At 42.7% G+C, this 23569-nt stretch overlaps 1 protein-coding gene across 4 annotated transcripts in view; it reads left to right on the top strand.

Moving 5' to 3' along the window:
* IGSF11 (immunoglobulin superfamily member 11) overlaps nucleotides 1-23569 on the top strand; it is a 123651-nt gene that overhangs the window by 39974 nt on the left and 60108 nt on the right. For 2 of the 4 annotated variants that reach the window (XM_046657922.1, XM_046657923.1), the window contains exon 2: nucleotides 10458-10595. The exons of the other annotated variants lie outside the window; for them this stretch is intronic. The gene's annotated coding sequence lies outside the window, so the exon portion shown is untranslated. The remainder of the gene's footprint in view (nucleotides 1-10457; nucleotides 10596-23569) is intronic. 4 annotated transcript variants of the gene reach the window in all.

Here is a 23569-nt window from a genome sequence, read left to right as displayed (position 1 = left end):
GCCTCTTTGCTTTTACATCCACCTTTTCATTGCCTTGACTGTGGTTTGCTTTCCTTTCTCCATCTCTTTGTAGACCGTTTCCCTCTACCAACCCTTTAAAGCCCTTGTCATTCCTGTGAAACCTGTGTGAGTCATCTCCAGACAAGATTCATTACTCCTTTCTCTGTATTTCTCTGCCCCCATACTTTTCCCTGTAGTTTGCACATAGAGCACTGAACTTGAATCATGTGCATACATATCTATCTCAGACCTAACAGGCTGTGAACTCCTTGGGCATTGGGCCTACTCTATCTTTTGTCTTCATAGTCTGAACATAGTCGTTGGCCTATGGTGGCTTCAGTCAGTGTTGAAGCAAATGGAACCAAAATTGGCAGTCAGTGCTGCTAGGCTTTGGTATCCTTAGACATTCCAAGTGTTTGGAATGCATCTGTTTGGTTCTTTGGTACCCCCAGAGCCAGTCCAGTTCTAGAGCAATGCCTGGGATATAGACGCAGGTGGATGCGAATATAATTGCTCTACTTCAAATAGGCCTGGCCCCATCTGGTATCAGGGAGCTTTAGGGTCGGCTTTTAGAAATGTGTAAGGGTTTGCACTTTGGCACACACACAAAAAACAACTTTATTGAGATAATAATTTACGCAGCATAAAATTTACCCCTTTAAAGTGTACAGGTTGATGGTTTTCAGTATATTTACAGATTTGTGTAACCATCACCATAATCTAATTTTAGAACATTTTCATCACTCCAGAAAGAAAACTTATACCCACTAGCAGTCTCTCCGCACTCTTTCCCACCCCCTCCTAGTGCTGGGCAACCTCTAATCTACTTTCTGTGTCTATAGAGTTGCCTATTCTGGTCAATTCATACCGATGGGATCATACATTATGTGGTCATTTGTGACTGGCTTCTTTCACTTAGCATAGTGTTTTCGAGATTCATCCACATTTTAGCATGTATCAGTACTTCATTCTTTATTATTGCTGAATGATATTACATTATGGATATACACATTTCTATTTATTCAGTCATAAGTTGGTGGACATTTGGATTGTTTCCACTTTTTGGCTATCATGAATACTGGTGTGAATATTTATGTACAAGTTTTTGTGTGGACATACATTTTCATTTTTCTTTTCCACCCTGGAGTAATTATTGGGTCCTGGGGTAACTCTCTGTTTAACTGCCAAACTATTTTCTAAAGTGGCTGTACATTTTCCCAGCAGTGTATGAGGGTCTCAATTTGTCTACATCCTCACCAACACTTATTATGTTTCTATTGTAGCCATTCTAGTGGGTTTGAAGTGGTATCTCATTGTGATTTTGCATCTTCCTAATAACTAATAATACTAAGCATCTTTTCAAGTGCTGATTGGTCAGTCGTATGTTTTCTGTGGAGAAATGTCTTATTCACACACTTTGCCCATTTTTTAATTGGGTTATTTGTCTTTTTGTTGGTAGATGCTGGAGACAAGTCCCCTGTCAGACATATAATTTACAACTGTTTTCTCTCATTCTGTTGATTGTCTGTTCACTTTCTTGGTGGTGTCATCTGAAGCACCAGCAGTTTTAGTTTTGATCAAGTGTAAGTTATCAAGTTTTTCTTTTGTTGCTTGTGCTTTTGGTATATCTAAGAAATCATTGCTTAACTCTGGTGCAATTCCTTGACCTCTTTTTTCCTTGAACATTTTTCTTCCATCCCAAGGTGGCCAAGGCATCGTTGTAACTTATTTGAGAGCCTGTAGACATGTTATAGCCCCAGGATCAGACTAGAAAGCCAGATCCATAGGACAGATAGACCAAAATTGAGTGTGTGCTTGGAGATGGGGGTGAGCATGGTGACTATTTGTCCTGCCAGTTTTGGAGAAGTATTTGCTAGAATCTGTTAATTTGGTGAATGCGGGCTTTTTAAATGTAGATTCAAAGGATGTATTAAAGAGGCTTTGCACTTTATTACTAAATGTTCAAGGAACACCATCTAAATCAACCATGTGCTGGAATCTTAGACTACGGTTTACATTTGTGTGTAATAAAAGATTTAGTAAAGGGGCGTGTTTGGGTGAAATCTACCAGTGTGGGTTGATAACTGGGAGACCCATAACATCCAGACTTATGTCTGCTGTATGAATTTTTCAAAATGCTAGTAGTCTTTCTTATTTATTTCACATTGTGGAATATAGGTTGTTTGTGATCGTTTCTGGTACATTTCCCTGCTCTTCCTCTTAGTGCCAGTTTAAGGAGTTGCTAATTGTCCATTCTTGCTGGAAAGTACTGATTTCCATTTGAATATAACAGTCTTTTTGCTAAAACTTTCCTATGGTTGATTCGAGCAAATACAAGAAGCCTTCTGTTTGTGGACTGAATGTTCAGCCAGCCGTGACGTAGTCACTATAATCAATGCAGCTTATTCATCACTTTCCATGCTGGTGCATTGTACGGGACTTGCAGAGGATCTTGGAGCCTCTGAATGGAGAGCTTCTCCTCTGCTTACCTCCATACATGATTGGTATTAAGCGATTCTGTTCTCTATCTTTTCCAGCCCTCGTGGATAATTCGATCTTTGTGTTTTCCATTGGTTCCCAATAGTGTCTTACAGATTGGTAGGCCCTGATTGAGACTTTGTTCATTCTAATGATAAAATGGCAATTAATAATCTTAGGAGGTAGTTTTATGTTCTCTTTTCTTGTATGTGAACATTTATATTATATCCAATGTCATTTTAAAAAGACATAGTGGCAGTTGATGATCTTAGATTAAAAGCATATTACGTGTTAGGTAAATTAAACTTTTTAATGCTGAATCTGGTATACTTGTTGAATAATTAAATTAAATTCACAGGTTAATTACTGAATTGCACTTGTATAGATACAGCTGTGATACAAAGATACCAATGGGGTTATTTGACCCAGTTTGTGACCAGAATGCTGCAGTGGAAGTTGTTATGAAACCAAGCCTATTATATACTTTGGTAAAATCATGTGCCCTGAAATATAGCTGATACTTATTAGGAGAGCCTGATAAAACATAATCGGGCCACCACAATGTGGGCATTGGACCTGTCCCACAACGGTATTGTTATGATAAGTGGTGTTCCCTGTGTGTCTGTGGCTAACAGGGGTATAAATATCCATGATAGAACAATATTTGAATTGTTTCTGACCCCATCTAACAGACTTACTTTTTTCAAAATATTCCATGAAAAATGGTATGTGCTTGCCTTACCTTCCCCACCCCTGTTGCTTTCTCTCAAGAGGCACTGAGTTTCAGGGACTCACTTAGCCTGTGGCCGCTATTCTAAGGAGAAGCATGTCTCCTGACCTCTGTGAAGTTTCCTTGGGTTTGGGAGGGCTATCCTTCCCCTGGAGACTGGGTGATTCCAGAAGAGCTGGTTGACTCAACACTTTTCATTCGAGAGACTCAAATTTTTCCTGGGGACATTTCAGGGAACTATTCATTTCTTGCAGCCAAGAAGCCCTCCCTCCCTGCCCACCAACACTATACACACACACACCCACCTGCCCTTTAGAGATTCCCAGAACCCGTAGGCTTCTCTGATTGAAAATGAGTCTTGGTTTGATACTTGTTGAAGTAAGTACCTCAGGCCTGCTGTGGTACATCGCTAACTTCTAGGGCGTCTAGGAGACCCAGAGTTGCCCTGGGGCTAGTAGTGAAAGGACTATTCTCACGCCCCTTTTATCTCCCACAGTGTCTGTGTCCACTGCTCTCTATGTAGAAGGTGAAAAGTAATGTGCTGGCTACAGCTCCTTACCCATTCCTCTTCTCCACTTACATATACGTGAATCTGTTTAGATTGTTAAAGCCCAGTATTCTAGAATTTCACATTTTGCCCCACATACCTCTCCTATCTCTCAGCAATACTCTTTTCATATTTGTATCTACTGAACTTCCACATTTTCATTCTAGAATTTCGCATTTCATTCCATTCTCTCTCTTCTTAGTAACCCACTCACCATCCTTATACTTAACTGATCCCTTCTTATATAATCAGGCCCCGTATTGAATTAAGTGAACAACTGTCTGATTACAGATTCTGATCCATATTGATAAGTAGGGAATGTTATACATTCCTACCCTTAAAACATTTTCCTAAGCCATCTCTCCTGCCTGTTTTCCTTGGCATAAGGTAGGCTCTGTTCACTTCCCACCTAGATTATTCCAGTATTTTCATGACTGGTCTCTGTCCCTCCGTCTGTTCTCCCTGCCTTCAAATCTATCTATCACACTGATGCCAGAATAACTTTAATGAAAATATTAACACATCCTTCTTCTGATTATAAAAATATTCGGTGGTTCCCTCTTGTGTTTTGGGTAAAGCCCGAAGCGTAAACCGTAAAGTCATGCAAGTCTCTCAGAATCACCTTGTAGGTTAACTTTCTGCACTTGTACTGTTATTACTGTGCCTCAGAGTTGATGCTGTAAACATCCCATCCCCTTTTCTGACCCCCAAGCTTTTGCAGATGCTCCTGCTCCACCTGCGGTACCTTGCGCTTCTGCCTGTCTCCGACTTATCCTTGCAGCTCAAAGGCTGTCTCTTCTCTGGAGCGTCTCTTAAATCTCCCAGGCCGTTTCTCATCCGTGCTCTTACTGGATAGCATAATATAGTGTAGTATAGTATATATTACTTCTGTTATATCACTTTATTGCATTGCTTCTCAAACCGTTTGTGGACCAGTAATTTTGTAAAATGTAGTAAAAGTGAAATACTGGGAAAATGAAGTGTAATAGATACACTAAAATACAAAATAGAAAGCTCATTTTAAAATTATTAGATTCAACAGACCTAAAATTACTATTAAATTGCTATAAAGGTTTCTAAATGTTTACCCTCAATTTCTAAAGTTAACTATTTCTTGTAGACCAACAATAAACCATTCACGGCGGCATTGGTCCTTGGGCCACATTTTGAGCAGCACTGCTTTGTAACGTTGATCAAACAGTTTTACCGTTATTTGCATGTCTATTTGCTTTTCTTACTAGACAGGGGCTGTGTCTTATTTATCTTACCTTCCTTTGGCTTCTCATCCTTTGTCCCCTGTCCCCCCGAAAATCAGGTCGTAAAATAGTGCATGACCCAGAATTAATCAGTAAATGTTTGTTGAATGAATTAGTGTAGCATTGCTCTCATTACCTTATAATCACAACTGATTTGCATTTCAGTTTGCGAAGTGACTTGGGTAGAGCTTTTTATTAGTTTATGAGGGTATGGCTTTGAACTTCATTCTGCCATAGCAAAGTTCTGCTGGGGAAAGGGCTCGCTAACTCAGTCCGAAGTAGACACAATCATGTTGTAATATGCCTTCGTTTCAGTGGTCTCTAAGAAATCTTGCATGCAAGACATCGCCCCATTCTTAGCACAGGCGACAAAATAGCTCTCTGCCAGGAGAGGGCTATAGAACTAGTAATACCACCGAGGCAACCTTTTAGCAAATAGTTGCTTTGAGGAGAATGGGTGCTGCCAGTTACAAAAGAAATGCTCTGAATTTTTCTGCTTACTGACATGACACGCAGATGCCATTCTGTTTTCTGGGTCTCCCACCCTTGAGGACATCCAGCCCTCATACCCCTCCCTCCATCCCCGTTCATATTTCCTTAGTCAGTGTGTCTTTTGCACCTACTTTTGAAGGTTGTATTCTCTCAGCTTCAGAAGCCTAGAACTTGCCCCATTTTCTGTGATTTGGGGACAGTATTCTGCCGTGGTGGAAAGTGCTGGAGATCTGAGTTCTAGCCCAGGCTTTGCTGCTAATTGACTGCATGACTCTGGGTAAGTCATACCCCTTTCTAACTTGTGTCCTCATTAAAAAATCCAGACAAGGTGATTTCTAGGGTTGTTTTTTTAACTCTTCCCTTTGGTCCTCACAGGGGTTGATGTTTGCTTGCCCTGCTTTTGGTCTTTTGACTCTGGCTGGTGATCTTCATACACTGTCATATACATACTATGTGACTACCATATTATATTGACGTTCTCTGTGCTTTCATTTCCTCCCCGGTAGACTGTAGCTTCCTCAAAGACATCTTACGCATCTTTGTATTAGCTGCTCTTTGTCCAGTGTCTCAATTCACGCTCCATTAATATTGGTTGACTTGTTAAGCTGGACTCTGTTCTTTGTTGTTGCTTCAGAGTTTTGTTCAGCAGTCTGCCTACCAGGTGAGAAACCTTGCATTGGTTGCATATTTGATAGCCAATTAATATATTACAGAACTTTCAGGTTGTAGAAGTCCTACAGCCCAGTTAGCGTCATGCTGATAAGTCACATGTGTGTGTAAAAGAGATGAGAGTCATGGTTATTCATTCATTGTTCCCCTCGGGGAGATCTCATTGATTATTAGCTTGATGAAGGATCTGAGTTGGTATTCCTCTGTCTGGGCCTTCTTGGCCTCTGGCAGCAGAGAAGAAGATGTGAATTCTCTGCCCACAGGCTGTCCAGCCCCACAAGGCAGGCTGCCAAGAGTCTCAAGTCACATGCCCAGTGAGTTGCTGCTACATTTTTTCTTCTTTGTCTTTTTCAAGGCTGCTGTTGTTGGGCTCTCTGCCTGGTGTCCCTGAATTGTAGCTCTTTTAGTTTCCTGGGTGATGAACTCCAAATGTTGTTTAGCAGCCAATGCAATCCTTATTGGGGCTGGATTACCTCCACCGAGTGGGCCAAACGTAGTTTTATGAGGCCATGTTACCAGGCAGGACTTGTGGAAGTGGAAGTCCAGGGCCATTGGACTTGTTCTAGTCCTTTCCCCTGAGCTTGCAGCCATGACTCATATACTGAGCCCATAGTCCTCAGTACCCACAGCTTGCCCCAGAACGTCCCAAACCTAGGGTGTATGGGTATGGTGTGAGAGGTAGCTTGTCCTCACCCCTTTCCTGGAGGAGGGGAATCCTCATCCTCTGGGAGGAGCACATGAAATAACCCTCACACTCAGCTTTTCCCAGTAGGTGTTCCATTGTGTGTTCTGTTTGCAGAGCAGAGCCTTGAGCGTCTTTGTAATATCTGTCATACACCAAAATGTGCAAGTGCCATTAGGAAGGTTAGTTCTCTGAGCTGTATTTGTAATGGTGATGGATTAGAACAGCCTCTACACGTGTTTTCCTGGTCCACATGTTTGTGAGATGGTTTGCAAGGTTAGAAATTTAGTAGATGGATATCTAGAGGAATGACACTAATTAATACTTAAGTTTATTGAACGTGCTAACCTGAACTTTTATTGACATGGTGTAGTAAGTAACAGGCAGGATCTTAGAATGACCCCATTACCCAGAGTCCCCTATTCTGCTGAGAAATGTGGAGAAAACTGTGAGAATGGAGGAGAATGTAGAACAATTTCTCTTCTTTTATTCTTTGTATTGCCTTTTCTTTCCATTTAATTTCTGTGTTCTCTCTCTTATGTGAGAAGCACTATTGAGTTCGCATAGACCCTGTCGTTCAATATTGACGTATCCACTTCCCAGCTATATAACCTTGGGAGAATTTATTATCCTCTCTGAGCTGGTGTTTCCTTCTCTGCAGAAACAGGATACTGCCACTACTTAACTTACCTGGCTGTTTTAGACATTAAATATCATGTGAAAGTGATGGTGTGGTGCTCTGCTGACCTGGGGAAGATGTTAGTAAAGGCTCCTTGCCATTTTCCTGTTAAATCGAGCATACAAAATCTTACTTATCGTAAACCCCTCGCTTGTACCTGTATTGAAAACTAGAAGAAAATGTTACAAATAGCATCAAGTAGAAATTGAGGCACTTAATGAAGAAAATGTTGTTGGGCACCGGGCACTGTGAGTGGAGGAGAGGACCACAGCCGTGAGCTGTCACAGTCCAGTGAGTAACGCAGACACACAAACATTTCCCTAGAGCTTGATGGTGCTGGAGAGGCAGGGCTGCTGTGCTGAGAAAGTAGAGAAGGAGGGCACTCCATCCTGAAGGGAGAGGAGAAGGGGCGGCAAAGAGCCAGGGAAGAGTTCCTGAAGGAATGGAGTTTTGAACTGTGGCTTGTTGAAGAGGGAAAGGACGTTCCAGGCACAGGAAAGACAAAAAGGTGTAAAGCAGCATGGGGATTGCAACTTCGAGTTGTTCATGTTGCTTAATTGGAGCGATTGTGTGATGTGGCCGTTGGTGGAAAGTGACGCTATTAATGGCTGACTTATGGAAAGCGTTTTTGCCATGCTAAGAAACTTGGTTTAGACCTCACAGAGAATGGAGTCTAATCATCGTAAGGCTGTGTTGTGAGGTGTGGCATGAGCACATTTGCGCTGTAGAAGCATCCCTCTGGGGCTAGTGCGCAGAATGGCTTGTCAGGAGACAGGATGAGAAGGGGAGAGATGTGCCCGGAGGCTGGTGCGGGGGGTTCAGAGGAGAGACGACTGTGGCCTGAACTGATAGAGCAGGTGGAGGAAGGGATAAAGACGAGGAGACCAACTGAGTAATTTAGGAGGTAAAATCTGTGATTCTTTCATCTTAAAGGATGAAATGTGTCCAGGATGAATCTCCTAGATTCTTGTCTTGGGTGCATTGGGATGGAGAATAAAAGAAGAACATCAGAGTTGGGGAAAAGTTTTGGACAAATTGAATTTGTTCTGCTTGTGGAATGTGATCCAAGGGGAGGGAAAACCAGCAAGCAATTCGATGTATACACCTAGGGCTTAAGGGAGGTCAGAGCCAGAAATGTAGCTTTTCACCTTAATTTTAACTGATAGTAATAATGTAGGAAACAACAAAGAAATGGTCCCTTTGTCCTTGCATTGTGACAGAGGGACAGAAATTTATAATGTATCACAAATGAAGCTGTTATTACAGATGTTCAATAGACCCCCCCACCTCAATTCTCCCCTTAATAGAGATAGAATATTGTTATCTCCCTTTTCTCTCTCAATTCCCTTAGTGCCTTCTGGTTTGAAATACTGCTTTGAAATTAAATAAGATTGAATGTTGAAGGGTCTTAAATTTTCATGTGATACTTTACATAACTCCAAGCTGCATTTTAATGTGGCTCAGCATATCTTCTGAAGTCTCTGGGGGTACTTCAAAGTAATTTATTATTATTATTGTTATTATTTTATCATTAGCTCTCAGACAAAAGTTGAGAGAAAATTATGAGAAAAATCAGGATGTATTCCCTAGGCTGCAAAACGGGTGAATGTTGACGTCTGGGCTCCAGCGGCTTTCTGTCTTCTTGCTCGGCATGCCCTGCCTTCTCTCTCCTGGAGGCTCCGCGGGTTTAGAGCAGAATCAGGGTGTCACTGAGGGGCGGTGACAGAGTTCTTGCAGCTCAGAATTTTTTGGATAATCTTCCACACCTTCACCTTTTCCCTACCATTCCCTCCTCTTTCTCAGCAAGGAGGACAAACTTCATCTCATTTCAGAGGATCTTAGGAAATCCTGTTCTTAGGTGTTCTCATTCTATTCCTTTATGATCTGTACATATTTTCCTTAATTATCCTCTTGTCAGTATTGAGATTTATGGTAACCTGTCCCTTCCTACCCTCTTCCATTTGAAAATGGGTAGAAAATCAGCCATTCTGTTCTGGCTTCCTTGACGTGATAGGTTTGTCTTTTTTTTTGTTTTTCTTTTCTTTTGTTCTTCTCTCCATTAAGATAAAACGTTCTTGGTCCATTCACTCCCTGCCCCTTCCAAATAGACCCGTTAACCCTCTATATTTGGCTCCGTGAATACTTCTTGAACCAGCTGCCTCATGCAGCTCATTTCATTCTCAGCAGCTTTATTGTCAGAAGACGTCCTTTACGTACAGGTGATATAGTGATGTATTAACCAGTGTGCTTTCCGTTCTGGTACTTCCTGCTGTCCTCTGACAGTTTCCCTTTGCTAGTTATCAGGGGAGGGAAGAGACACCTCAGCAGAATGCAGAGAAGAGGCAAGTGTCTGGTTTTTGAATTTCAGAAATTTGAAGTCTGGGTCTGTCTATAAAACCAAATTTGGGAAAGTCAGGAAAAAAGATTTTGTAGACTAGCTGAGGAAGGAGAGTCCGAAAGGGAGTCGAGAGAGCCTAGTGGTTGGCATTGGGCTCAAAAGAAACCCCTGGGAAGGTTTGGTGAAGCTTCTCCGAGAGGAGAGTGGATTTCTCCCTAAGACCTCAGAGCAAAAATGCAAAGATTAAGTTTCTGCCTCCCAGCCAAATAGAGCTCACAACCAAAATTAAGTTTAGTCCCAGAAAAAAATGAAAAGATCGAAATGACATTTCTTGCCCGTGTGATTTGTAGACAGAGATTTGTACCCGCACTCTCTAAATTGACTAGCAGTGAGGTGCAGTGGAAGATTGCTTAGGCTCCGAGGCCAGATTGCTTTGGGTTTAAATCCTGCCTGTACATAATATCCTTGTCAACTTACTTAATCTCTCTGAGTCTGTTTTTCACTTAAATTTTTCTCTCATTACTACCTCTTATTTTATCCTCTCAAGACTTATAGAACACATCCAAATCCTTTTTTCATGTGACAGCCCTACAGATATTTGAAGCCCGATATCCTCAACAGTGCCCAGCGCCATGTTCTGCACATTTGAGAAGCAAAATGATGTAATATATTCTGGAGCCCATTGCTTGCATGTGAATCCCAGCTAGGCCACTTCCTAGTTTAGGTAAGTTACTTAACTTCTTTGGACCTCAGTTTCCTTGTTTTTAAAATGGGATAATAATTATAATACCTATCTTATGGAGTGGCCGTGGATATTAAAGATGTTAATATATATAAAGACTTCCAGGTGCATGGTAGTTAAGTAGGTATATAGTCAGCAACTCACTGTGACAGAGACAAGGCTACGTGTTCACCTAGTCCTGTTTTATTTCTCTCTTCAGAGCCAGGCCGAGGCTGTGTTTTCCTGCCTTCCTTGCACTTAGGTTGGGGCCACGTGCTTATTCTGACTGATAGACTATAAGTGGAGGTGATAGGTAGGTGTCATTTATGAGCCGAAGCTCTCTGCCATGTGGATGGTGGAGACCCACGTGTTGAGATGACAGAATCACAAGATGTATTAGAGTAGGTCCATGAGTCACCATTTGGAAGAAAGCTTCTGGATCCATAGAGGACATCGTGCCCAAAAGAGCAAGAAACACACTTTGTGTAAAGCTGCTGAAATTTCAGAGTTAATTTGCTATCAAGGCATAACCTCGCCTATGTGGATTAATATAATATGGCTATTATTATGGGTTGGTTGAATAACAAATGAAGGAAGCTGTTGAGTCATCTTCAGCAGAGGCTTTTCAATGAAGATATTAAGAAGGTGAGACAAGGGGCTTTTATCAGGGAAACAAACTGAGTTAATAGAGGGTCGTTAATTTTTCTTTTGGAAAGAGTTTTTGTGTAAATTCATGTCTGGATGATAAAAATCTTTGCTCTTCTTTTCCTTGTCCCATATCCTTTAAGAGAAATTTATTTGTCATAAAGCTTTATATATCTTGTTAAACTTCAAACCGTTGTGTTCTGCGAATGTTAATTGATAATTTTATTAGTGAATGAGCTTATCAGTTCCCATATTGGGGAGTGGGCTTTATCAAAAGGAGTGGAAGAGAGAACATAAGAGCTCCAGTTAGGTTTGTGAGAAGGGAGAGGACATGACATGGGGGCCAAGGGTGAAACACGGGCCGTCTGTAAACAGGGTCAAATGATCCTTGAGGTGACAATGTTGCCTACCATTGTCCTGATAGTTTCTCTGCTTACCCCACATGCCACACAAAATGGGAAATGGATTTGATTCTTGGAAAACAAGTTTTCAGCTACCTTTAAACACTTAACGCAAGAAAATAGGGCATTTCAAAATGTTTTCTGTATCATTTTTCTCTTTTCAGTATTTAATTCTTCATGTGTTTCTCAGATTGAGTCATTATGAAGATGGACAAAGAAATATCAGAATAAAGTGTAACAAAAATACAAGTCAAGTATTAAGGTGACTGACTTAGAGGTCTAAGCAGACCGACTTCATTTATTAACAGAAATTGATATGTGAAAGAATATTCGACCCTTAACAGTACTGGAGCGGTGGTCACATACCCCATATATTCACTTCATGTTACCCAAATGTCTGCTTTTGAGAAATAGGAGCATGAAGACAAATTTTTCTTTTAACAGTTAGAGGCTGTGCAGTGATACATCAGAGCAGCTGTGGAAATTCAGTAACTGTTGTTTTTTTCTACAGAGAATAGAAATTTCTGATACTGACACTGGAGTGTTACAACTGTGGGAAAAAAAAAGTATGGACTCTCCTACGATTTTCACATCCCTCCTGGTCCAGCATGGACTGCCCTGGCAGTGGGAACTTTGAGACACATTAATGATCTGGATAGAACTGATTGTAGAAATGAAGCAAGAGACTCGCAACTTTGGGGAAGGGCTGTTGCCTATATCTAGCTTTCAGAATCTCCTCCATCTTCAGACTAGAGGGAAAAGTTTGTTTCTGTCTCTAGTTTCACCAGTAGCGGTTCTGTCCCCCTTTCTTGCTCTCAGTGTAGGGGTACGGGGACTTCCTTGGAGCCCAGATTATGGCAGCAGTGGTAGATGTCTCCTTTGAGGTATTGGGAGGTAGGTGATGGAGATTTTGCGGCTTCCTGTATACAAGACTTTCTTTATGCAAGATACTATTTGATAGTACAGACAATAGCATGAGGAGTTTGAAAAGACAGCTCCAAGGTTTGAGCCTGATGTTACCACTAGCCAGAAAAAAGAAGTTGAGAGAAACTTTTTTTTTTTTTTTAAAGTTTGAGGAGCACCATTCTTTGTTTTGTTTTGTTTTTTGGTGAGGAAGACTGTCCCTAAGCTAACATCTGTTGCCAATCTTCCTATTTTGCTTGAAGATGATCATCGCTGAGCTAACATGTGTGCCAGTCTTCCTCTATTTTGTATGTGGAATGCTGCCACAGCATGGCTTGATGAGTGGTGTGTAGGTCTGCACCCAGGATCTGAACCTGCGAACCCCAGGCTGCCAAAGTGGAGCTGGCGAACTTAACAATATGCCACCGTGCCAGCCCCAGAAAACCACCTTATTTTTAAGGGGAAGATATCGACTTCGTTTTTGGACCTTGAGTTAGAGACAATGAGTATTAATATAGTGGTTGGAAGGTCAACACTCCATCCCTTATGAAAAGCTGGGGCTAACGATGGTTTGAATAGAGGCTTTTTGTTGTTACGCCCAAATTAAAGACACCCCCCCAATTCTATATTTGGTAGAGCACGTCTTTGAGATTATAGAGCGCATTTGTGGCAGTATATGATGTATTATGTAAGCTCTTGACAAACAGCTTTCTATGAGCACAGCTTTTGTTCAGCAGGGGTACAAATTTATCTCTGTTATATATAGTAACAGAAACCTACATGAAATGAGTGAATTTTCTGTTTTTAAGGAAAGGTGCTATTGAAGAAGATTGAAAAGTGGGATAGCATTTTTAAAAACATATATTTGGTTTTGTGAACAAAATGATTTAATTTTCCTTTTGCAAGGCAAACTTTCTTCAGTGAGAGAGAGAGGAGAATTTCTTCTCCATCAAATTTAATCTGTAGCCATCTGCTGCTGTATCCCATTATGTTCTTCATGTAATTAGAGCAATTAGGATGAGGCTTGGTCTCGGAAGGAGGGCTGAGCTCTTTGCAGGCTTATTTTGGGAGACTGGAGATTAATGGCCTAATCTTTTAGGTAAACTGATGGAAAGTGAGAAATCTTTAAGCTAGTAAAAGAAGAGGGCTATTTTTTCTCCTATCTGTAATGTTGCCTTCTTATCACCATGGTAACGAGGTATCTTGATAAATATGTTTCTAATGAGGTTAACTCAAAAGGTGATAGAGAAGAAAGATTGTGAAACGAACGAGAGGAGATGGGCTCTGTGGTGTGGTGGTTGTGGTGGAAACCTCTCTCAGACTTTTGACACTGAGCTGGGTGGAAGGAAGGAATGGGGAAAAGGAGGAAGAGAGTTTAAAGGAGAAGGCGTTAATCAGAGATGCGCAAACCTCTCTTTTCGGAGGCCAGTCACACGAATGTGGTTTGGGTATTGAAGAAGGGATTAGGTACCATCACCACGATGTGCTGACCCATTGTGAGACCCCTCGGATAGAACTGCCATGCCCCCCACACACCCACTTGGGATGAGGGTGTCAGTCCACATCCCGGGAGGGGCTTCCCTTGAGGGCTGACAGTTCTTCCTGTTCTGTCTGCCTCTCTGCCCTCTTGTGTTCATTGCAATTGCCAATATACTAATAGTGATTCTCATTACCAATAACTCAACTACTGCATTATTTTTCCAACTGATCTTTCTAAAGTCATTCTCTACTCCAATTCAACCTACCTGTGGCCACCAGATACATTTTAATGAAATATCACTTCTCTGTCTCTTTTTTATTCAGATGCTTTTTGTAAAGGCTCAGCCTCGCCCACAATGCCCAAACTTCTTATCCTGGCATTCAAGGTCCCCTGAAGGGAGACTGACCACATTGTCATCTGTAGCTCTAGTGCATGAGCCCTATTTAGGTAGTCTAGGGTCTTTCCTGTCTCAACAGTGTGCCATGTTCATCTCTGCTATTGCTTCTCTGTGCATGCCATTGCTCTTGTCTGAAAACCCCCTTGATTCTCAATCTAAGTCCTAAATCCTTCAAGGTCCAACTCAATCCTTCACTCTCCTAATTATTTTCTACAGCTGTTGTCTCTTATATTTTTATCAATAGTCCTTACAGTGCTCAGAATATTTTTTCTATAATATAGTGGATGCTGAAAAGTTGGTGGTAATTGAACCACAGGGCTTTAGAAGTGGAAGAAACTTTAGAGATCGCGATGGCCCATCCTGTTTCGAATGTTGGATTGTGTGGCACCAGTTCTTTGGGAACCCAGACAGACGAGCCTGCTTAAAGGAATGAGTTGGGTCTTTATTTCATTCCTTTGTTTCATCTTCTGTCAGGGCCCTGGTATCGCTGAATTCCACCAGGCTCAGGCAGTTGACAGACAAAATCGTTTTCTCCAGTTTCGAGGGGATTTATGCTGGAGGCATTGAATGTGTTCAGCTTCTGGGTGCGTGCCCGGTGCTGTATACAGGGAACAGTTAATTCTAGGGGCTGTCCGTGCTCTACTCTATTCAGATCAGGACTCATTTATGGATGCCAGGCCACTGCTGAGCTTGGCACTTGCTGGTGGGCAGGAGAGGACTGCTTGTCTCTCTGCATGTGACAAGTTCTGCTCCTGCCGGGTGGAGCATATGCCTGGGAGAGAGGTCCTGCGTGAGACAGCAGCAGGGAGAACAAAGCACGGGAATGAGAGACTGAGAGTGAGTAGTAAGAGCAGAAAGAAAAGGAGAAATTAAAATGGAGGGAATTGGTATCCACATTCCCGGTGGAAACAGCCAGGGAGAGCAGATCATGATGTCTTTCTCAGGGTCGTGTGTCATTACCTAGGTCCTAGCATCACCTGAAGGTCACTGACCCCAGCTCTTTATTCATTTGTGGCATGACCTATGCCTCTTCCCAAGTCTGCTTTAAGAAGGTGTTAATTTTTTATTAAAGGTGTCCATATTTTAGTTCTCCAGTGGTTACTGAACTCTTTAATTTGCTTTTAGTTGATGACAGTGACACCCTGGTCTACATATCTGAAATTGTTCCATTTGTCTTTGAATTATACCTCCCAAGCATTAAGGTATAGGTTTTACAGATTCAGTAATGGTATCTGCCCAGGATGACCAGGATATAGCTGTCCAGCCCTGGACCTGTATTTTGTTTCTGGCACAAGGATTTTGTTGCTTCAAAATGACAAGTTTATAGGATGTCGAGATTTTCACAGGCTATGCAAATCCATCCATTCAGCAGCTATTTATTGAGTGAATATTCTTTGATATAAAAAATTTGAGGGGCTGGCCTGGTGGTATAATAATTAAGTTTGTGCACTCTGCCTTGGCGGCCTGGGGTTCACCAGTTCAGATCCTGGGTGTGGACCTATGCACCGCTTGTCAAGCCATGCTGTGGCAGGCGTCCCACATATAAAATAGAGGAAGATGGGCACAGATGTTAGCTCAGGGCCAATCTTCCTCAGCAAAATGAGGAGGATTGGTGGCAGATGTTAGCTCAGGGCTAATCTTCCTCACCAAAAAAAAAAAAAGAAGAAGAAGAAGATCCTTGTCCTCACAGACCCTCCATTTCAACAGGGAGAGACAGACAGTAAACATTAAGTATGATAAGTATAATGTATAGTATGTTAGGGAAACAGAAAAAGTACAGAATGGTAAGGGGGTAATGTGATATGTGAATGAGAGTAAATATAGTTTACTGTTTTCGATTTGGATACATTTAAACCTTATATTTTAGCAAATATGTAATTAAAGAGATTGTGCCTTTTTCCTGGGTTTTTAGATTACAGGACCATGAGGAGTCAGGCATTCAGATCCTTGTTTCTAGACTCTACAGGAATAATGGGCCATTTAGTCCTAGCCATTTGGGACTGGAGAGAAGGATAGGCATAACCCCAAAAGTCTCAAGGCAAGATCACAATTTAGTGGGAAGAAACCCTAAAACAAAGCAGACGCTGAATTCCCTCTTCCTGTTCCCATGGACTGGGGAGTTTCTCCTTAAAGATAGAAGTGCTTTGTGTTCTAATATTTGTCTTCATTGTACAGGAATAGTAATTTGAGTTTTAGGTGGTTTTGATTAAATATCTTCTTATTGAATAGATTTAAATATAATTTGGGGACTATGTTATCTTAAACCTGCCATTCTTCATTCTTCGTTTATACACTAAAATGTTCAAGTGCGAGGGAAGGGTTGAAAAGGTTGTGAGTGGGGAAGGAATACGTTTCTTTTATCCACCAATTATACTTTCACATCTTTTAATTTCCATTTTTATTCCAGTCACTTATTTATTTATTTGGTGAGGAAGATTGGCCCTGAGCTAACATCTGTTGCTAGTCTTCATCTTTTTGCTTGAGGAAGATTGTACCTGAGCTGATATCTGTGCCAATCTTCCTCTATTTTATGTGGGATGCTGACACAGCGTGGCTTGACGAGCAGTGCTAGGTCCACATCCAGGATCCAAACCTGCGAACCCCGGGCCACCAAACAGAGCATGTGAACTTAACCACTATGCCACCAGGCTAGCCCCTACAATCACTTCTTTTTAGGATAATCAGTGTTATTGAAATGAGGAAATATATCTCCAAATTAAGATCAATCACGTGGCCTGGCATGATCCTGAATTTTTAACGTTCTAGTTTTCACATACACACATAACCCTAAAGTGTTTTCCTTTAGGTATTTATTTTCTGTTACTGGATTTTCACTCCCTGAAGTGTACTAATCTGACTGACGCTGGCCTAATCGTTTGTGATGTGAAATCTCTCCGCCCTCTGCCCCTGTTGATCCCGTATGCCAGGAGTGCCTGTCGTAGGCTTCAGTCATCCCATTGCCTTTTGCTCTTCAGTGCTATAATGGACTCTTCCTTGTTTCTTCAGGTTATTGTCTGGGCCAAGAGTGAGCGAGTGAGGTGGCAGCAGGTACATCTATCAGTCCCAGGACTGCCAGAGTTCGCCCCAGGCCTTGGTAGGGTGCAAGCAGCTGGGACTGGTGTTCATTTTGTCAGCTTTATTGTGACCCATTCTGCTTCAGCCGCCCAAATCCTGCAGAGACACCACAGCATTATTCTTGGTCTCTTTTTCAGCTCAATATTTTTTTTTTCAGAGAACGAATAACCTCTGTACCTATTCCTACAAAAGAAGAGGCCATTTAGTAGAGAAGTGTGAATGGAAAGGCAGATTGTAGTGGTTGAAGATTTTGAAAACTTGTAAAAGATCAGTTGTGCTTTCTCTTTAAACTGTAAAGTTATTTGAAATCTGATAGTATCAGAAAACTGTAATAATGAATATATTGAGAAACAACTGAGCAGTCCCAAGTCCTAGAGTAAGTCTCGCATCCTTCTGCTGGTATTTTCGATCATCACCTTGAACCAGAAGAGCCTGTGTGAATGTAATTCAAAACCAAATTCAGAACCTTGCCACTCTGAACTGGCTTCTGTTTTGAGAATGCCATCGCTTTCCTGATCTCAAAGGCTGGAAACCCTGGGGTGATTTTATTTCCTCTCCTAGTTGGTATCCTCGGCTTCTGTCAGGCATTCCTGCCAGCTTTTCCTTTTCATATCAATAAACTTACTTATTTATCCTCTTTTCCCAAAGATCCCCTGGTTCAGGTCTTCTTTTCCTCCTGCTTGGTTTGATGTGATAACGTTTGAGACATTAACCAGTATCCCTCCCTATTGTTTCCTATTATACTTGCCCTTTTTAAAATTTTTTTCCAATTTGGCAATCCAGCTTATTTTTTAAGGAAAAGATAAACCCAGCATATCCCATACCACAAAAGAGTCAAGTGCCTGACTTTTCAAGTTTAGGAGTCAAGTTCCAGGCGTAAAGGGAATTGATCTGGAAGATTCCAAATCAGTTCTTCCTGTCCTCAGAAAAGTAGGGAGTGGAACTGGAGAAGAGTAGAGATGGCTTCTAGTTAGACGGACCTGAGATAGCTTTGCCAATTGTTATGGCAAGGAGAACTTAGGGGGCAGCCAGGAGATGCCTGTGTGCCCAGAGGGGCAGAATGTAGCCGAGAGCACCGGACTAGGAGCAGGCTTGACGGGGAGGAGGAGGACGAGGGAAGGCTCTGGGGAGACCAGCTGCTGGAAGAGCTTCCGATGTTTGCAGGGGTAAGGGCTAGTGATGACCTCCACCCGTCCTGTCCCCCGCACCCCCACCCCAGGCTAGCGTTTTGTGATCCTCTGGAATTTGGATGCAGCCCTTGAGAAAGAGGAACCCAGAACTTGATTGAGGTTTTCCTGAACTGACTGAAATTTAGTTTTCATCCTTCAGTAGAATGGGCGCCTCAAAACGGAAATTCACTTCAGTCACACAGATGTCAACTCCAGTTCCTTGCCCACCTGGGTGTGTGCTTTGCAGTGGTACCTGTCACACTAGCTCCTTTCCAGCACTGCCTCTCGAATCTTGGTGCTTTCAGTGGGGATGTCTCTCATGGCTGTTTGCAGTACGCGGCCTGGATGTCCAGATTCTTCAGAGCCTGGTTCCACCCCGTGTTTTCACTGGTCTCCAGCCTGAGCCTCTCAGGAGACCGACCAGTCTCCTCAGCCTCACGTCTGCCAGATGCCTTCTCAGCCTCCCACCCAACCGCTCGCTCTTTGCTTCTGTCTCTCCTCCTCACCTTCAGACGTGGACTGTCCCCCTCCTCTTTTTTGCCAGTCTAAATCCTATCCATTTTCAGGGTTCAGCCCAGATCGTGCTGCCTTGTAAAAACTTTTCTTTATTTTCAAATTCAAAATGGTTTTGGTTTAAAAAAAATTACCTTACCACTTAGTGTTTAGTTACATAGTGCTGTTTGTTCCTTCATTTTTGTTCTATGGCCAGTAGTTTTTTTTTTTCTTCAACTAGATGATAAGCTTCTTAGAAGTATGGGCCATGCACCCCATATTTTTCTTGCTTTCTCTTGAATTCTAGCCCATGATGGGCACAGAGTAAATAATGAAAAATTACTCATTAATCAGTAGGGTAGAAGCCATTGCTATTTGCATCGTGTGCGTGAGATGAATTGTATCTGTATCAGTTTTATTCTCTATTTCTATACCTCTACCACTCTAGCAGTTAAAGAAGCAAGCAGTGGGTGGATGCTCTGTGCCTGCTCTGACAAGTAAAACAAAGCTGATTTGCTCTATTTTTGGAAAGCGTGATGGTGTTCGTTTTTCAAGTGTCACTTAAAAATGGGTGGCTAAATAAGTACTCTGGGCGTTTTTGACGCGATGGTGTAGTTTGGTAAGAAGCCCTTTGGAATATGGGCAGCACAGGTTTAGCACCTTTACTTAATACCTCCTGAAGTTATTGAGGGGTAAGGAAAGCTAATGCTCTGCTTTGTTTAATTTTTTTTAATTATGAAAAATTATCTAACATTAATTAGAGTCCCTTCTTGACACAACCTCAAAAGCATAATTTTGTTGCAGATTTTAGTTCTGTGTTTCATTCATTTCCTTGAAAGAAACTCAGCTGGCTTCTTGCCCCATCTGTACTCTCTTTTTTATTCAATATTAGGAGCCTCTTCATAGAAGGGTCCTCTTCAATTAGGTTTTCAGGCAGCTGGATCTTCTGTTCCCATGTTGCTTCTCTGGCTGTGACAATCCCTGGAGGCCTGGGGCAGGCAGAAGACCTGGGGAAGGAAGGAGTAGAAACCTGAGAGGCTGCAGGTGCACAGGGATGTTATCCTGTCCCCCGCCACCCTCCCCCGACAGGGCGTCAGCTTTCCCCAGTCCCACAGGAGAAGGCAAAACCCATTTTGCAGAAGTAGGCCATATGCCCCTCTTTAGGGATGCCCTATCCAACATGTATCCTTTTCCACGTGTAAAAGTATATAGTGCATCTAATGTTTTTTAAATCCTCAATTGACCCATTGCAAATAATTTGAGTTTTGTAATATTCTGCTTGTAAGGCAATGTTATCTGAGGTGCTTTTTTGTTAGGAAGCTATCTCTCTCTCTCTCTATATGTATATATGTATATGCACATACACACACAGACACACACACATACAAGCACTTTCTTACTGGTAATGACCCTGGTAATAGCCCGAGTCACGGTAAAGTTATTGGAGAGTGTCCTTATTGTGAGAATAAGGAAGAACATGCATTCAGTTTGGAGGGAATCCTTGCCAATCGTTGCCTGGCTCTGCTTGCCAACGCATAGTAAAAATAAAATAAAATGAACAGAAAAGCTTCTACAAAGAGAAAGCAGTACAACTATATTTATTCACTTGTTTGTTCATTTGCTTATCTATTTAACATGTTTCAATCAGTGCTGAGAAGCACCGCTTACTATGAGAAAGACACAGTGGGGGCGCCTTTCTCATAAGGGTTCTCTAAGGAAGTGGTAGCTAAGCTGACACCTGGACAGTAAATAGAAATTAGGGAAAGACTTGAAGAAGAGGCTGTTTCCTTGAAGTTGGAAACGGTTGGGTACGTGGGAGGACCTCAAGGCTGGACGTTGTGGCACAGCGACTGAGGGGGAGAGTGGCAGGAGAGGAAGGGAGCTGCATTTGGAAATGCTTATTTTAACTTTTAATAGATGATTCTGAGGTTAATGATTGCCAAATAGCTGTGGAAAGTAATTTTGGAGAGTCAATTTGCTGGAACAGCAGATTCTTGTAAAGTTGTATCTAACTCAGTCGAGAACGTAAAGAAAGACTAGAGGAGAGATTTGACACAGATCATACTATGATCAGTGGCTTTTATAAACTTTTTCCTCTTTTACTTTAAAATAATGAGTGGAGTACCTGGATATTAACTTGACGGATTTCATATATATATATATATATAAATTAATTGGTCTTTTAGTTTTATGTTTTTGGCCTTAATTCGTGAAATAGTCGATTTGGTACCCTGTATGTTCGGTGCCTTTTAGAACTTGTGCGGTCTCGCTGAGAACATAGCAGTAGGGTTGAGTTGCAGCCCTCCTGCAAAATCCTGAGTTAACTTTGCAAAGTGCATCTTTGTCTTTTCCTTTCCCTTCCCTCCCTCAGCTTACCTGTTAGGTGGAATTGCAGGTGGTGGGAGCAGTTGTCTCCTCTGTGAGGTGCTGTGTTTCCACCTCCTGTGCAGGCAGAGCCCTGCGCGGGCCAGAGACGTCCTGGGAATGGAAACCAGACGCAGGCAGAGGAGGACTGGGCTGGCTCGGTTAACCTGTGGTGTGTTTGTTGATGAAAAGATCAACTGGATGTAAAGAATAGGAAGGGGGAGATCTTGTCAAGATGGTGGCGTGAGCAGACTGAACTCATCTCCTCCCACAAACACAATTAGGTTACAACTATTTTTGGATAAATTACCGTGGAGAGAAAACTGAAAACTGGATAAAAAGAACCCCCACAACAAAGGACAGTCCTGACTAAGGCGGAAGAGGCAGAAATTCCTGCTGGAGAGGAAAAAAGCCACCTTTGGGAGCAGCGGAGCTTCTCAGCTGGCCAGGCGGGAGCCCCCTAAGGTACTCAGCCCTCCCTGGAGGAGTGAGGTCCAGAGCGGGGGTGATACTGCCGTAAGCGTCCTTCAGACTCAGCACAACTGAGACGGGTGTCTTACTGTCTGGCTTTGCTGGCTATTACTGCAGTGAGGATACCCCCAGAAAAGCTATCGGCCGAAAGCCAAAAAGACCCGGGTCTTAAAAGGCCCATGCACAAACTCACTCATTGCAGCAACCTAAAATCACCAGAGAGAAGGCTGACAGTCCTTTGGTGAAACAAGACTCACCTGGTGGGTTCTGGGGGCATCTTGGTGAGAGGAGGGACCTCTCTGGAGACTGAGACGTTGGTGGGGGCCAATGTTCTGAGCTGGCCCAGGCGCGCTGACACGGACCCTGGTGGGCGCCATTGAGGTTCATCCCTTGGCATGGTAGCCCAGGGGTCTGCCACGCCCACTGGAGCACAAATTTAATCCAGTTCAATCAGGGCAGGCAGCCTGCCTTAGGGACTGGCCCCACCTAATAGCAAGCCCTCAGGCTACTTTTCAACCTGTATTGACTGGGTACCTTGATCCTCTACAGGCAGGCAAGGGGGTCTGCCTCTGTGGGGTGGGGTGGGGCCTGTGTGAGGACCAGGTGAACTGTAGGGGCATTGGTGGAGAAGTGGGGGCCCCTGCAGCGCGGCATCAGAGTGTGCTCCAGGGGGTTGAGAAGTGTGCACAGACCAGGACTGTGTTGATGTATATGTGGTCCTGTTGGGGGTGAGGCTTATCAGCGGCAGAAGACCTCTGCTTCATAAATAGCCATAAAAAGGATCAGCCTCACCTTCCAAACCCTGAAACAATTGAGTGCCCTGTGTCTAGGGCCAGCCCCACTCACCTGCACTCCTAAGAGGTCTGACAACAGCCTTGTAGGCCTGAGGCCTATCACAACTGTAAGCCCCTGAGACTAGCAACCAGCTACACTGGGTACCAACCCAATTAAGAGGAAAACTGTAATAGGAGTGTGCTGTTAGACTTTGTAGCCAACAGTGCTGAGGCTCCCCAAACCAGATTTACAAACAGCTGGCCAGGGAAGGAAAGACTAGACTCCCTGGATACCTGAAGTAAGAGCAACCCTGCCACAGCAGAAAGACACAAGTAGCCCACAGAGGGGTCACTCCTTGTTCTTATGGACTGGTGACGAGAGGGAAGCACACTGCTGGGCCTCATAAGGCATCTCATACATTAGGCCACTTCTCCAAGATTGGGAGACATAGCCGACTCACCTAATACATAGAAATAAGCACAGAGAAAGAGCCATAATGAGGAGGCAAAGGAATGCTTTCCAAGCAAGGGAACAGTACAAAACCCCGAAAAAGGACTAAATGAAATAGAACCAAGCAACCTACTCGACAAAGAGTTCAAACAAAATATCATGAGGGTGCTCACAGATATGGGGAGAAGAATGGATGAATACAGTGAGCACAACAGCAAAGAACTGGAAGATATTAAAAAAATCAAAAATGAAGAATACAATACTGGAAATGAGAAATTCACTAGAGGGACTCAATAGCAGAGTAGAGGATGCAGAAGAATGGATCAACAAGCTAGACGAAAGACTAGAGGAAATCA

This window comes from Equus quagga, chromosome 4 (genome assembly GCF_021613505.1).
Source record: "Equus quagga isolate Etosha38 chromosome 4, UCLA_HA_Equagga_1.0, whole genome shotgun sequence".
Classification (NCBI taxonomy): Eukaryota; Metazoa; Chordata; class Mammalia; order Perissodactyla; family Equidae; genus Equus; species Equus quagga.
The sequence above is the reverse complement of the archived record's forward strand: the minus strand, read 5'-3'. Positions and strand labels throughout refer to the sequence as shown.